This window comes from Rattus norvegicus, chromosome 6 (assembly GCF_021556685.1).
Source record: "Rattus norvegicus strain SHRSP/BbbUtx chromosome 6, alternate assembly SHRSP_T2T, whole genome shotgun sequence".
Taxonomy (NCBI): Eukaryota; Metazoa; Chordata; class Mammalia; order Rodentia; family Muridae; genus Rattus; species Rattus norvegicus.
The window spans coordinates 39,575,994-39,591,786 of record NC_141539.1 but is presented as its reverse complement, the minus strand read 5'-3'; the positions used below and the strand labels follow the sequence as shown (position 1 = coordinate 39,591,786).

At 43.5% G+C, this 15,793-nt stretch overlaps 1 long non-coding RNA gene across 1 annotated transcript in view; it reads right to left on the bottom strand.

Moving 5' to 3' along the window:
* LOC120103512 (uncharacterized) overlaps positions 1-15,793 on the bottom strand; it is a 144,223-nt gene that overhangs the window by 48,158 nt on the left and 80,272 nt on the right. Inside the window, exon 4 of the long non-coding RNA XR_015623451.1 lies at positions 1,414-1,576. This is a non-coding gene — a long non-coding RNA (uncharacterized LOC120103512). The remainder of the gene's footprint in view (positions 1-1,413; positions 1,577-15,793) is intronic.

Below are 15,793 nucleotides of genomic sequence, written 5' to 3'. Positions count from 1 at the left end.
CACATAGGTGGGAGATATGTAGGCAGAAAGTATGTACCTTCCTTGCCCCTGATTGGATAAAGGTGATGAGCACGTAGCCTTGCGGGTTTAGCCTTTCTAAGTTCCTAACTAATGTAATTTGCAGCCATTCTCTAGTAATCCAGAGTCTGGACCTGGCCAGTATCCATTGTCCTGGGCAGTATTTAATAATGCTTGCTTCAGATTTGACTAAAAAATCGTGGTACTGGTCTTATTCTTGACTGGTGGGATTAGCAAGATCTGGAATCCAGAAGGCATCCACCCAACAACAGACAGGTATCTTCCATGTTTCATTAATTTCCCACACAATAGTCATCTTGCTGTATGGAACCAATGAGTGATAAATACATGTAACGCCTCCAGTTAACTTAAAAACCAGTGAAGAACTTGCCCATTCTGAAATATGTAAGCAACAAGCTCTGAGGAACTAGTGTATGATGTATACCTTTTCCTCCAAATCCACACCGATACCCTAACTCAGCACTTTGGAATGGGACAGACAGTATTGGTGACAGTGACAGGTCACTTAAGGAGGCCGGCAAAGGTCTTCCGATAGTATGACTTGGGTACTAAGCAATACTTTGCATACAGGAAGAGGCAAGAAAGGAAAAGACTATGGAGGGCACAGAAAGAATGGAGTCAGGGTGTGATCTCCACACAGTTAGGAGCTGGCAATACCTTGGTGTCAGATTTCTAGCTTCCACATCATAAATAAGTAATTTCCATTGTTGAAAACCCCCAAACTGTGGTGTTTTATTACGAAAACCCTAGGGAACCAATATAGATGTCCAGCAAATATCAAGCCCAGCTCCGTCCAGCCCTGTGACTTATGGGTAGATACATGCACAGTGGTAGAAGTCACTACTCTTTTGTTCGGTTCCATTATTACTTCAGCCACAGTTAGCTGATAGCTATTAACTTCTCCTCAGTTCACTTCCCTTTTCTATAAATGGACCTTTGCAAAGTGCCTTGTTGGACTTGGAGGAAGATAAAGAAGCCAGTGTGTCCCCTAAGCTTTGCTTTGTTTCTCTTTAGCATGTCTGCTGTACTGCAGCATGTTTCTCACTTTTTTAGTTTTTTTTTATTGGTTATTTTTTTAATCTACATTTCAAGTGTTATCCCCCTTCCTGGTTTCCCCTCTGCAACTCCCCTATCCTCTCCCCCTTCCAACAACCCTCTCACTCCTGCCTCACTACCCTAACATTCCCCTAAGCTGGGGCTTTGAGCCTTCACAGAACCAAGGGCCTCCTCCCCTTCCATTGATGCCTGATAAGGCCATTCTCTGCCACATATGCAGCCACGGGTTCCCTCCATGCGTCTTCTTTGTTAGCCTAGTCACACCGTGTGTCTAATGTGTCCATTAGCTTTGTAGTGAAGTCAGTCTTCAGCACTGACCTTATAGCAGCAATCCAGTGTCCTCACTTGTATCAGCTCTTTGGTCATCTCATTGCTGGTCTTGAGTGTCAACCATTCAGTAGCCACTGGAGAATCACAAGTGTGCATTGTCATAGAAGGCAACAGCGTCTTCAGTTGTCTTTTGCCTCAGTGTTCTGTTATTCTAGAGATTCAGAGAAGAGAGGAGAGAAGAAAAATAGTTGCCTCAGGCAAGGTGGTGAGGAGGAGGAGGAGCTTCCCACATCCTCATCATGTTAGCTGACTGTTGAGGGGGTTGGGAAGTGAAGATGGTGGAGACAGGAGGATGGACCTTGGCATAAGGAACATGAAAGTTACTTGGGAAATGGCAACTGGGGGGTCTCTGAGGCTTGGGCTAACTGTTTAAGCTTTGATGACTTTTGTTGGACTTGACTGGTGGTGTAGGCTAGGTGTATTCTGTATAGAACCTTGAGATCAGGGGAAAACAACCCTCTCTTCCTTTCTTCCTTTCTTCCTCTCTTCTTCTCTTCCTCTCTTTCTCTCTTCCTCTCTTCTCTTCAGCCATTTGATTCCAGGTGAGGCTGGTTTTCAAAAGGAACATGATAAGATGAGCGACTGAAATTAAGCTAATTTCTTTTTGTAAAAAAAAAATGCTGGTAACCTTGGAATGTGTCTTTCTTAAAGGCTTGCAGTTTGCAAAGTTCTTTAAAGTTCTTTGCTTGTACTGTGCCCAGCATGTTTGTCTAGATTATGGGCCTCAGTTAGTATGGTTGTCAGATAGGAGGCCACCCTAGTGAGGTGGGCTCAGACACCACCAACCGGACATGTCTCTGTGTAGCATGATTAACTGGGACTTGGGTAGATGTTCTCTATGTAAATGAAGTGTGCAGCCTCTTTACGTCTGAGCTCTAAAAACACCTTATGGGTCTTCAGGGATTTCTTTTGGGGATCAAAGAAAAAAAATTTAAAGATGGCAGGAGAATGTATTTGTGTTTTCTTTAAGGCCATATTGAGTGAAGGCACCTATGCAGCCCCAGGCACTCACCCATCTCTTTCTCTTGTTGCTGTATTGGCTTTGCTGCTGCTTTGGTACATAGGAACATCACACTGTCGAAAAGGAGAGGGCAGATTGACAGAGCACTGAACCCAGGTTCTCTTCCCAGTGTTTCAGGTTCTGCTTTAGTTTTATGTTCATCTGAGTTTCCAGAAGCCCCTCCACACCCTGGGGAAGGGAAGGAGCTTTCACTCTCAAAAGATGTCTAATGTGGGGATATATGACCTTGCAGCAATGCCCAAGTCCACTGTGGCACCTTAGTGTTGAATAATAAGAAATCTCTTTTTGACCTTTACCAAACATCTTAGCTCCCTCTGGAACTAGATAACTTCAGCATCTTTGGCTTGAACCACACAGAACACAAAGGGAAACTCTTCTGCATCTGGGTACAGTGCACTCCAGAATGAGTGTGTCATAACATTCTGCAGAATGTGTCCACAGTTAGCAGCTGGTCTCCATAAATACCCCACTTCACTCTCTTGTCCTCTGTTTCAGGGCTGATCATGGAGTAGCTGTAGCTGTTCAGAAGGGGTCGGGGAGCATAAGGACTTGGGGTTCTACGCTGTGTGACACAATGAGAGAAGTGACAAACATATCTGCTGTTCTAGAGTAAGCAGAGTGCTGCTCTGTGTGCAAAGGCTCAGAATTTAAGTACCAAATTTCTGAAATTCAATAAAATATTATTATTAATCTGAAAGGAGCATACTGTTTTAAAATGTTGTCCTTGAGAGTCTTCTACATGCATACAATTATCTTGATCATATTTACTCCATACTTTCTGTCCTCCAGAACTCACCCCCTCCCCTCAGCCACCCATCCAACTTTATGTTTGTTCATGTTTTTAGCTGTACACTGAGTTGATTAGTACTATGTTAGTGTCTCTTCTTTGGGAAGGCTTGGTTGAGGGGCCTCAGTTGGAACAAGGTCAACCTACCAGGTGCCACACCTGTAAAGAGAATTGACTCACCCTCCCCTAACAGCCACCAAGTAACTGTTGGAGCTCCTGGTCCAGCAGCTGGAACTCCTGTGCCCCACCCTCATACATGGTGGAATGTAGACTGGTTTAATTTTGTGCAGCCAATCCCAGCACTTACGAGTGGTGATTTCTGCAGTTATCCAAATAGAGTTATTCCAGCACTCTGGAGGCAGAGGCAGGTGGATCTCACAATCTGAGGCCAGCTTGGTCCACATGGTGAGTTTAAGGAGAGCCAAGGCAACACAGGGAGACCCTGTCTTGAAGACCATCAAGGTTTTTTTTTGTTTGTTTGTTTGTTTTGCTTTATTCGTGTGTGGGCTTGTGTTGGATGCTGCAAGAAATAAGGGAGTCTGGATGATTTTATTCCTAAATAATATGCATTAAACAGCAGAAAGCAAGAAAGGTATTGTGAGTTTGGCTTTCATGCCTATAGACATCCAGAAAATAAAGATCACAGGTTTGGACCCCGAATGACGGGTCACAGACAATATGGACTATGAAGTATAAGGGACTGGAGGGCTTCAAGACACAAAGACAGCTCAGAAAGCTCAGGGAGACAGCTGAGGAACAACTGGATGGCTGGGCCAGTGAGCCAATGAACAGAAAGTTTGTGTCTCAACTGCAACAGAGTTTGCAGTAAGGAGTCCTTAGTGGAATGTGCATGTAGTTATAGAAATCAGCCACTAGATGGTGGCATTTGCTAGTATAACTAATGCCCCGAAGCATCCTTAGGAGACTGGGACTTATTGGAATCCTATCGGAATTTATGGAAGGTCCGATGAAGTGAGAAGCGAAAAATCCCAATGAGTCAGCTCAGCCACAAGATAACCACAATAGCTGAGAGTAGCCAATATTTACATACTGTTTACTAGTGGATTTGCTCATGGATCTGCTGCAGGATCTCAGGGGTCTAACCGCCTCCCTGACTCACAGAGGCCACCACACCCAACTGTTGCTTCACAAATCTAAAGGAGACACACCTATGCCCTAATGCCCCTATGGGGACATTAGAAAAAAAGAAACTTAGACTCCTACCTAGCCCTAGCTTAGTTATTGAATTTTCCACTCAGCCATTTTTGATAGCTGCATAAGGGGACTTCTGGAACAATGGCCCAACTCTTAGGCCTCTGGTCTATTAAGTTCAATCGTGTAACTATTGTAAAGATTAAGTCAGAGTGGGACTCAGTGCATACGGACACCCAGTGGGAGTACACCTGGTATTTTCTTCATGCTTTTGTGTGTTTCAATTAGTTATTCCTTGTTGTTTGAGACAGACATTTCCTTTAACTAGTTATCCCTTTGAGAATGGAATTAGACCCAGTCTGGTGCAGCAGCCTGCAGCAATGGGAAGGAGTAGATGCTCACACACTCCTCAAGTTCCCATGGGTGCAGGGTCCATGACTTGAACTGACTTGACCCGTCATGTCTCAAACTTCAAACATTCTGCCACTGACTTCACTGCTTCTATGACATTTGCTATGTGATCACGATCTTCTTTCTTAGCCTTTGAAGTTATCTGTGTTCTAAATAAAACTCGACTTTAAAGACAAAGTTTATATCTTATGTGCATTTGGAAAAGTAGCACCACGACAAAAGCCGGGTGAGTGCAAACATAAACACTGAACAACATTATAGTGTTAAGTGTTGTGACCCATAAACAATATATAGATGGTATATTAAAGCATCCCCAAAGATCTATAGGAAGCCTTAGAGTCCTAGATAATGTAAGCCATTACAAATATAGAAGGTCAGTGGTTTAATAATAATAAATCATAAATACACTTAGAGTTAAAATAAATATGAAAAGAAACCACAGCTTTACTATTCTTTAACAATTGATTCAGCTTTTTATGACTTTCTTACCAGTTCAGGTTATTCCTACAGAGTGGCTCTTCAGACAACTCCATCTCTGGTAAATGATACAAATACACTACCAGCTTCTGGGGTGTTTGTTTACTTTCTTCATTTCTTTCCAACCAGGCAGCAACATCTGTGGGAGCATGGCACGGCTCCTGTGATCTCCAATTGATTCATGTCCCCACATGTGTTAAGAGGGAAGCCATGGGGTAGGATAGTGTCCCTCTGCTCTTTCTGACTGTGGTGGCTTATTTTGGTTTCAACTCAACTGGATCTGGAATCAGCCAAAAGACAAGCCAGTGAACAGTCCAGTGAGGGGTTTCAGAATACCTCAAGTGGGCAGCCAGCACCTTTCCATGACAGCTCAGCTAAAGGTTGGAGGAGAGAAGCTTTGCTTTTGCCTCCTGGCCTTCACACTCACTGGAAACTTCCTTCTGCTTGCTGTTTCATTGCTGCAATGCTTTTGCTGATATTAGGGTTTCACTTTTGCTTCCAGTATGGACTAAAGAGCAGGAGCTCTCTGGGGATGCTCCAGACTATCAGGACCAGATCGAGGTTGCTGAAGCACCCAGCTTCAGACTGAGAAGCTATGGCGATCTCAGATTCTCAGATGTGAGACAGCCATTGGGTTACCCAGACCACATAATGTAAGCCAATATAAAACAAAATGCCTTTTAATATACATTCATGCTATCTATTCTGGTTTTCTAGGCGACCCTGACAAACGCACAGATCAATGCATTTTCTCTGTTGGAGTCAGGTCTTTGCCTGAAGCCCTCGTGCCCGATGCTGGGCTTGATTCAGCCTAGGTCCTTGCTCACGCTCTTACCATTTACACCCACACTTCCCCTGCAGGCACCACCAGGCTCTTCTTCATTTCTATGTATTGTCTACTGGTTATTAACTATAAAAGTTAGCTTCTCTTATATTTTTGGTTGTGAGTCTAGCCTTTAACCACCGAGCCATGATATACAGAGGGTCAGGAATTTGAACAGGGTGTGTAGCAATGGGAGATGGTGAACTGGGGGTAGCTAACAGCAAGTCCCAGAGGCCAGGAAAGCAAGAGGTTCCCAGGACCCAAGGGGTGGTGGGGAACCCATAGAGACCATATCCAGAGGTTAGGCAAGGCCTCTCATTGAGGGATGGGGCCACATGCTTATCTCCAAATTTTTAACCCAGAATTGCTCCTGTCTAAAGTAAATATGGAGAAAAAGTGTGGAACAGAGACTAAAGAAAAAGGCAACCCGAGACTGCCCCACCTGGGGATCCATCCCATATATAGACACCAAGCCCTGATACTATTGTGAATGCCAAGAAGTGCTTACTGACAGGAACCTGATATAGCTGTTTCTCAAGAGGCTCTGCCAGAGCCTGATAAATATAGAGGTGGATACTCGAAGCCAACCATTGGACTGAGCAATTGTACCCAATGGAGGAGTTAGAGAAAGGACTGAAGGAGCTGAAGGGGTTTGCAACTCCATAGGAAGAACAACAATATCAACCAACCAGACCCACCAGAGCCCCCAGGGACTAAACCACCAACCAAAGAGTACACATGGAGGGAGCCATGGCTCCAGTTGTGTATGTAGCAGAAGATGTCATTGTTAGGCGTCAATGGGAAGAGAAGCCCTTGGCCCTGTGAAGGCTTGATGCCCCAGTGTAGGAGAATGCCAGGGTGGGGAAGCAGGAGTGGGTTGGTGGGGGAGCTCCCTCATAGAAGCAGGTGGAGGGGGAATGGGAAAGGGGGAAAGGGAAAAGGGCAAAAGGGATAACATTTGAAATGTATCCAAAAGGGATAACATTTGAAACAGAAAATATCCAATAAATAAAAGTTAGCTTCTTACCCTTTTCTTCAATGACAGCCAGGCTTCTCATGCAAACCCCCACTCACCATAGCTCATCTGTCCATAAACTAAAGAAGGAAAGAACTCGGCACTAACTTCTAGTGTTATGATCAGAAATAATACCTTCCTTTCCTTGACAGTTTGCTCTGAAATGTGTAGGTTCCTTTCTACAATTAAAGGGCAGCTCAAGAAACCGCAAGAGCACAAAGGAAAATGGATGTGCATAAAATATACTTGCCATGCATTTCCTGTCTTTGAGCAACTTAAATGGAATATGAGAGGTACTTTTAAGATTAATTGTATAGAATCCAGAAATAACTGGAGATTTTAGATATAGGCTAGAATATCAATCTGCTGTAATAGTAATGACACTCAGGACCTGCAAATTATGCTTAGTTCATGTTCCTATGAGAACTACAAGGAATAGATTTTAAAATCGATGTATCTGCTCAGTTTTGATATATTTTGAATATAGTATTGGACTCTAAAGCTATGTATTTTTTCATGGAATCCTGGAAGAATCACCTACAATCACCAGTAGGGCCATAGTCAGCTACCATCACTTCAGCCTCACATGCTAGCCTCTCTCCCAGAAATTGGTGGTCAAGTCTCCTTTCTTACCTATTTTGCACTCAGTGAACATTACTGTGTAACTGTGTGAGAGAAGTCAGAATCCCAGGGAGCCATGCTGTCTGGAGTAGATGGGCATGACTTTGCCCCCTGAAGATAGGAAATATCAAGACACAGGCTAATTTTATGACTAGAAATAAACTGGCCATCGAAGGGTAAAGGCCAGCTAGCGTGCTGCTGAGCATTAGGGAGGAGAGGAGAGGAGAGGAGAGGAGAGGACAGGACAGGACAGGACAGGACAGGACACCCATGAACAAAGACAACAAATGTGAGCATCCAAGTCTGATTATTCTGCTAAGAAGCCCAAGAAAATGCCATGAAGAAACTCTCAAACCAGTGGAAGGCAGACAGTCACTCATGTTGCTTTCAGTGTTTCCTCTCAGTTCTCTGTCTACAGAGACCTTCGGTTTCTTACATCCTGCATCCTCTGAGATGAAACACTTTTAAGTTGCTAGCATATCAGCCTGTGTGTGGGTGATCCTGACTGAGGGCAAAATTCCTTAATATCCACTCCTGAGCCAAGTAAATGGGAGAAACCTGAAGGGCAATAAGAGGGCTCTAGGGAGTGCATGGTGGGGCAAGGGGAAAAGGGATTGCTTTTATACAGAATCCCCAAGGAATATCAAAACATTGGAAAAATGATCAAAATTACTGCTCTGAGACCTCTACTGTCTCATAGTTTTTGTGGTAACAAGATGGGGTGCATAGAGTAACTGCTGTGTTTTCCCAGTCCTGAACTTTCAAACGTTTCTAATAGATCTGTGGGATATTCGAAGCAGATGATGTTATTCTCATCTTCTCATGAGAACTAATAAGCTGCCTCCCACCAGGATGCTGGCTTGATTTTATGTATTATGCCAAGGATAGTGGGGTCCAAAGATGAGTGTATTTTGAAAAGACTTTATCTATCTATCTATATCTATCTATCTATCTATCTATCTATCTATCCATCCATCTATCATCTATCATCTATCTGTCTACTTATTTATTTATTTATTTATTTATCTATATTTTATGTGTATGAACATTACCTGCATGTGTGCATGCACATCATCTGCATACACGGTACCACGGAGGCCAGAAACAGGCGGTGGATGCCTTAGAACTAGATTTCCTGGTAGGGCGAGCCTCCAAGTGGGTATTGCGAATTAAACTTGGGGACTTTGCAAGAGCAGCTCATGTTCTTAATCACTGAGTCTGATTAAGCTTATATTTATAAAATATCAAACTAAATATAGACTCTTGAATGTCCCACTCCCAGGTCGGTTACTTTCTGTAACATTAAAATAAATGATGGTGGGGTTGGGGATTTAGCTCAGTGGTAGAGCGCTTGCCTAGGAAGCGCAAGGTCCTGGGTTCGGTCCCCAGCTCCGAAAAAAAAAAAAAAAAAAAAGAACAAAAAAAAAAAATAAATGATGGCCTCTTACTGGAGAGATAGAGGAGACTAGCGCTCATTAATTAGGTAGGTCTCACATTGAGAATGACTACCTTCATTTTGTGTTTACTCTTTATTTATATATTTATTTAGTGTGTGTATAGGTGAGTGTATAAATACTCTGCTACACATGTGTGGAGGTCACAGCACATCTGTGAGTTCACTCTTTCTTTCAAACTTTCGGTTCTGAGGACCTGGCCTTGCTAATCAGGCTTGCTGACAAGCACCTTTACTCAGTGAGTCATCTTCCCAGCCTTGGCTTTGTGTACAGTGTATACACAAAGTGAATGCCCCTACAGGATGGATTCAATCACTTGGACATTAAGACTGGCATGTGGTACCTCCAAGAGTTTAACTTACTAGCTTGTTTGAGATGATTCAGAATGCTAGGTCTTTGTTGAAGGGTCAGATGGCATAGGGCCTTGGGAAGTGATCCTTCTGATCACAGGATATTGTGAACAGTTTTTGCTGGTATTTTGAAAGTGAATGATGGAGAAAACCAATCTAAGGCCTGTAAAATTATGAGCTTTTCTAAGGCCACCCTTGCTCAGAATAATGATACAGAGAACTTTATATGAATGAAGGGCTCTAGGCACTATAACTGGGCAGATACTCAGCTGTTCTAACCCAACAATACTAGGATGACCTACTTCCCAGACACCTGTGGCCCCTTACCTGACATCTTCATATCACCTGGTACTGCCTTCTTCATCCATGTTCCAATGGTGACTCTCTGGTCCCCACCTGAGACGCCTTTTCCTCTCCTGCCCAACTACAGGCTGTTCAGCTCTTTATTTAACCAGTCAGTAGATAGTGGAGAACAATGTTTTACAAAATACTGAATCAGGGAATACTTCATAAGGATGACAATACCAAATACTAAAGTCTGACTGCAACAAGATCTCTAGGGACAGAAATCTGCATTCGAATATACAGTGCACAGAAACATTCTCCAACAAAGACCTGAGGGAAAGATTCTGCTTCTGCCCTGTTGGCAGAATCACTCCACACTAGTCAGCCATGTGAAAAGGTGGGCTTATTTAATGGGGTTATGTGGGAGTGGTTCATTTTACAATTCATCTTAATTGCACCAAAGCGTGGTCTTTTGGCAAAACCTATACTCCATTTTCCCCTAAAATCAACTAGTAGTTAATGTTGAGCAGAAAATAGAAGCCACATACAATGCATTGCTCTAAATCAAAATTAACTTCTCATCTGAAGCCTCTAGGATCATAAATCAAGAATTAAATTCATGCCAAAAAAAAAAAAAGCTAAGCAAATGTGCAAACACTCTTGAGAGTCACACGTTTGAAACAGAAGCCTCTGAGGCAAACCTGCATAAACCACATCTCTAAATCAAAGAAGGAAACACTGATTTCTTTTGTCCTGTGGAGCAAGAGAGAAACCAAATCTCCAAACCCCTCTACGCAGATAATAGTTCTGCTTTTTATAGAGCTTGGAGTGTTTATGTAAGCAAGGCGAATGAAATAGTGTAATGACTGCACCAGAGAAGCACGCGGCAAGTAGCACCACTGTTGGGTCATTACCAAGACATTTGAGAAAACACTACTTGCATTCAGTCGTTCTCTGCCAAGAGAAAACAAGGAATGAAACTCAGGCTGTTCTCGACTATACAATATGGTCATCGAGTTGCCCAATGGTTGAAAAGAGAAACACCTTCTGCAGGATGGTAGGAAGCTGCTATTCCTAATGGCTTTGACAATGCACATCATGAGAACCATCGTAGCATTTTCTGTGCTCTGTGGAGCATATCTAGTTCTAAGGCTTTGTCTAAGCAGATTGAAGGAAGTTTTGGTACTCTGGAATGCAAATGCCACCTATATCATGGAATTCTCCCTTATGTTATAAAGATTTTAGGTTTACTGAACTGTGTTTTCAACAGACAGGAGGTCAGTCATCTGCCTTCCTGATTAAATGCTGAATGCCATACGCATAGAGGATTTTGTTTTGGTAAAAGGCACTGTGTATACCTACAGCATCTCTTGCTTATTTTCTGTAATTGAACTTTAAAGAAAAGACATTGGTATTTCCATGTAATAAATAATAGGGAAAAGGGTTCTTTCTTTGCATTTTTATTGGATATCTTATGTATTTACATTTCAAGTGTTATCCCCTTTCCCAGTTCTCCCCTCTCCCATTGTCCCTCCCCCTGCTTTTATGAGGATTCTCTTCCTCCCACCTACCCACTCCCATCCTGGCATTTCCCTACACTGGAGAAGGGAACCTTCACAGGACCAAGGGCTTGGGAGAAGGGTTCTTAAGGGATGCTTTCTACATTGCATGTGATGGGCATTTTTAAAGTTGTATATAATAATCTTTATGTGTCAATCAAGATGCAAACAGATATGCGTGCTATGGCACCTCAGTGGGTCTAGGGTTGCTGGGGTGATAATGCCAAGGAGAGAGTTGAATGTTTTTCTCTTGGGTATATCCTAGTTAGACTTAACTGTCAACTTGACACAGAGTACAGTCGTCAGAGAGCAAAGTCCGGATTGAGAAATTGCTTAAATCACATTGCCCGTGGGAGTGCCTGTGAGGAATCGTCTTTGTTACTTGATGCTGGAAGGCCCAGTCTATCTGGGCAGGTTGCACTGGTCTGTACATGGAAGTTATGGAGGGTTAAGCCTGTGAGTGAGGCAGCAAGTGGCATTCTTTCACAGTTTCTTCGTCCAGCTCCTAGTTGAGTTCCTGCCGTGACTTCCATCACGGATGGACTGTGGCTGGGAATCGTAAGCCAAAGAAATCCGTTCCTCTCTTAGATCACCTTTGGTTGAGAGTTTTTAATCAGAGCACAGAAAAGAAAACCAAAGCAGCTACATTGATGTTTACACAAATGCAAATGACACCTAAGGCTCATATGTACTAGGGCCACTTACAGCTTGGTGACGATTCCTATTGATCAGCAACTCATGTTGAGGCAAGGCATTCAGCAGACAACTTCCTGAACAGCCTGCCACCACACCTACTCTAAAGACTTCCAAAGTATCTATCTGGAGATACTTGTTTACTTCACCCGATCATTCAATAAGGATTTAATGAATAACATCCAGGATCATTCATTATCCTAGGAGTTAGAAATATATCAACTAACAAAACAGATGACTGTATACCAACCAAATCTATTTTCCCATTTGAACTGCTGTGGGCATGTCTGCCTTTGTGAGGGGCCTTAAGATTTTTACTGGTATTCTTGGGAACCCTAACCATACCCAAAAGCTATCAGGTTCTTAAATTGGTAAGATTTTATATTGGAGTAATGATTACCTGTAAGCATACATCTTGAACAGACAGAGGATCTTATGATCCAGAAAGAGAAATAAAATGCATTAATTTCTGTGGGACAGTGGACCTTGCTAGGAAACTTGGTAAAGTAGAGTGGTTCTGAGTTGCTGGAAACTTGGGTACACACCTGAGATTTTATGTGGCTCCCCTGCTCCCTGCCACACTTTCCACAAAAGGAAAATGACCTGTGGTCATCATGTAGGCCCAGAACAGAATTCTCCAAGCTAATCAGGTACCTAGAGGCCCTAAGGGTTTAGCCAATAAGATCTGCTTCCAGGATATTCCTCACCTGCAAAAGGTATTTAATCTCTGGTCCACCCTGAGGAGGTAGTATGCACCCATTTCCCCCAATGAACAATCAACAAACAGTTTGGAATCTTTCATCAAGAACTGCCATGGGGAGTGTGGAGAAGACTTTCTCCTACAGAGCCGCTGCTCCCGTAGAAGGCCCTAGGCAAACAGTGCTATCTTCAGCGATGAGCTAAGCCAGAGCTCCCAGCTCAGCCCGGGGCCCCAGGCTAGACACCATCCTCGGCCCCTGGGTTCCCAATAGTCCTGATCTTGTCGTGGACCTTCATTCTCGACCTCTCTGTGTGGTCTCCAGCTGCGACCGGAGGCCTGGAAGTCAGGGAACCGCAACTTGGGTTTCCCACTCCTTAGACTGCATTCTCCCACCCCCTGAGCAGTGTCTTGGGTGCCTCCCTAAAGCCCCGCACGCGGCAATGTCTCAGGGAGACGCAGTTAAGACCACCCGAGTTTTGCCTCCCCAACTGGCATGCCCAGCGGCGACGCAGAAAGTGGACCCACAAATTTCATTTATATTAGAATAATAATTTTAAAAAATGATGACAAAATATTGTCAACGTCTGGAAAGCATTACGTTAATAAAAAAAAAAAAAAAAAGAGGGTGTTTTGATTGTTTAATGTCTTCCAAGCAGCATCCTTTTGCCTGGAGACTGATTGGAAGCCCAAGTTATCAGCTTAACCTCACACCAACTGAGTCAGAAACTGCAGAAGGAGCTAGTCTCCAATGCTTCCACAAGGTCTCTGGGAGAAGTGATTCCCTAGAGCAGTGGTTCTCACCCTTCCTAAGGGACCTTGCCATGCTTTGAAACAGTTCCTCCAATTGGGATGACCCCCAACCATAAAATTGGTTTTGTTACTACTTTATAACTGTAATTTTGTTACTATTATGAATTGTGATATAAATATTTTCAGAGATAGAGTTCCCAAAGGGTCATGATCCACATACTGGTTAAGATCCACTGCTTTTGAGACTGAGAACTCCATCTGTGTAAAAATAAAAAAATGTCTACTTAAACTCTTATAGTATGGTATGGGTATAAACTCAGTTATTTATCTTTATAAACATTTAAATAACAGGTGAGAGAGACCTGCCTATCACCCGAGGTAGACTTACTTGCCCAGGTAAGGTAAAACCAGTTGGTAATTGGGGGTGTGGATACCTTTGAGTCAGAAAGCTGCTTTTAGTGGCTCCGAAGCACTTGGTTGTGGAGCCTGTAGTCAACCTTGACCCATAAGTCCAGGCATCTCTGTTTATGAGTTATACTGTTCAGCCTGTGAACTCAGCCTCCTCTTAGACTGATCAAGGCTAAAACAAGGAAACCTGGTCCCTTGCCCACTTGTTGATGGAATTAGAGCACATTAGAGAGGGCCCTTGGAAGAATTAATCAGCTAAGTCGGGTTTTACAGCTTCCACGTGCTGGGCACTGGGCCTACTGCTGTTGGATTAGGGAAGGATGGACACAGTCCCTCGGCTCTAGGAATCACAGAGTTCCTTCTGAGAACAATAGCTCTATGCTTTGGGCAGCTCCTTCGGAATGGCCATTCAAAGGGAAAGACATGTAACAGTGACCCGGCCCCATCAATGATAGTTTCCCAGCGAAAGCAACAGGATTGGTAAAAATAACGATAGATTTGGTGTGGAGGTAAGAAAATCAATGGCATGTTTGAGGGCATTCTGCCTGAACAGTTTCACCGTGGGAGGGAAGGTTGGAATCACTGGAGCAGATGTAAATAGACTTTGGAAAACGTGCCAGTGTGGAGAAGGAGCCGCTGCTGTCTTCCCAGCAGAGGGGTGGGGTATGATGAAGATGATGTTAAAGAGGCTGAGCTACAGAATTCTCCTTTATTTCCCCCCACACTGCACTGGGCTAAACTAGACACCCTAAAGCAGCCACGAGTCACTCGGGCTGTAAAATGGGTTCATTTGTCAGAAACGGAGGAAAGGTGACAACAGCTTGGAGAATGTAGAACAGCAGGCATCGCAGCCAGAATTTGGCCCCAGCATGAGAATGCACACGTGGACCGCCTGGGGATGAAAAATGCTTTCCTCAGACCATCCATCATCATCATCCTCCATGGAGACAGTTCCCCCTCTTCAGATACAGTGCTTTTAAGGGAAGAGGCTGGACTCTGGGGAGGACGGGATGCCTCCTAGCCTCAGCATGATTGATGGATTTGGGTCCTTGGCCCCCACCATGACTGTGTAGTATGGCTGGGAGGCCTGGAGGGCAGTGAGCCTGCACTTCTTAGCCAGCAGCAAAGAGGCAAGGACAGAGCTTCCAAGATACAGAGGAATGTACTGTCTCATTTCTGGGGAGTTCTGTGAGAGTGCAGTGAGCATCCTCACCTTCCTAATGTCAGAACCCCCCACACTCAGCATGCACTGGACGGCTCCTCACCGGTAAACAGTTGGCACCTCCAACTCACTCTTGTGTGCTTAAACTGAAACTTAAAAGAACCATAAATGCCCTTGAATACCATATTGTCAAATGGGGATCAGTGAGGAGTAAGGACTCATGTACTAGCCCTAGTAAATTAGTGGAAATTGTATATTGTACTTTGTCTTCTGTGACACATGGACTTCTAAAGGATATGGTCATCCTGGAGATCCAATAAGAACTCCTTCCTTTCAGATCTTTGTGTGTCACCTCCTTATTACTCAAGGGTTTCTTTCTGTAAGTGCCCAATTAAAGCATACAGCCCGTCCTTCAATTTTCCCAACTCTTGCCTCACAGTTTTGTTTCAACTCTCATAACAGTTTTGTTTCACTTCCTGGTTTACTTTGTTCAAGTTTTCTGCATTCCACTTATCAACACCTGGTAGACCAGTTGATGCTTTTATGTTCTGTCATCTATACCAGATCGTAAGAATTTGATCCTCACTAATGCAGACTCTTGGTCCATTCTGATCACTGTTCTATCTCTACTGCTTATAGCATGCTTGATATATAGCAAGTTTTCAACGCACATTTGAAATGTGAATGAAGAAATTAAATT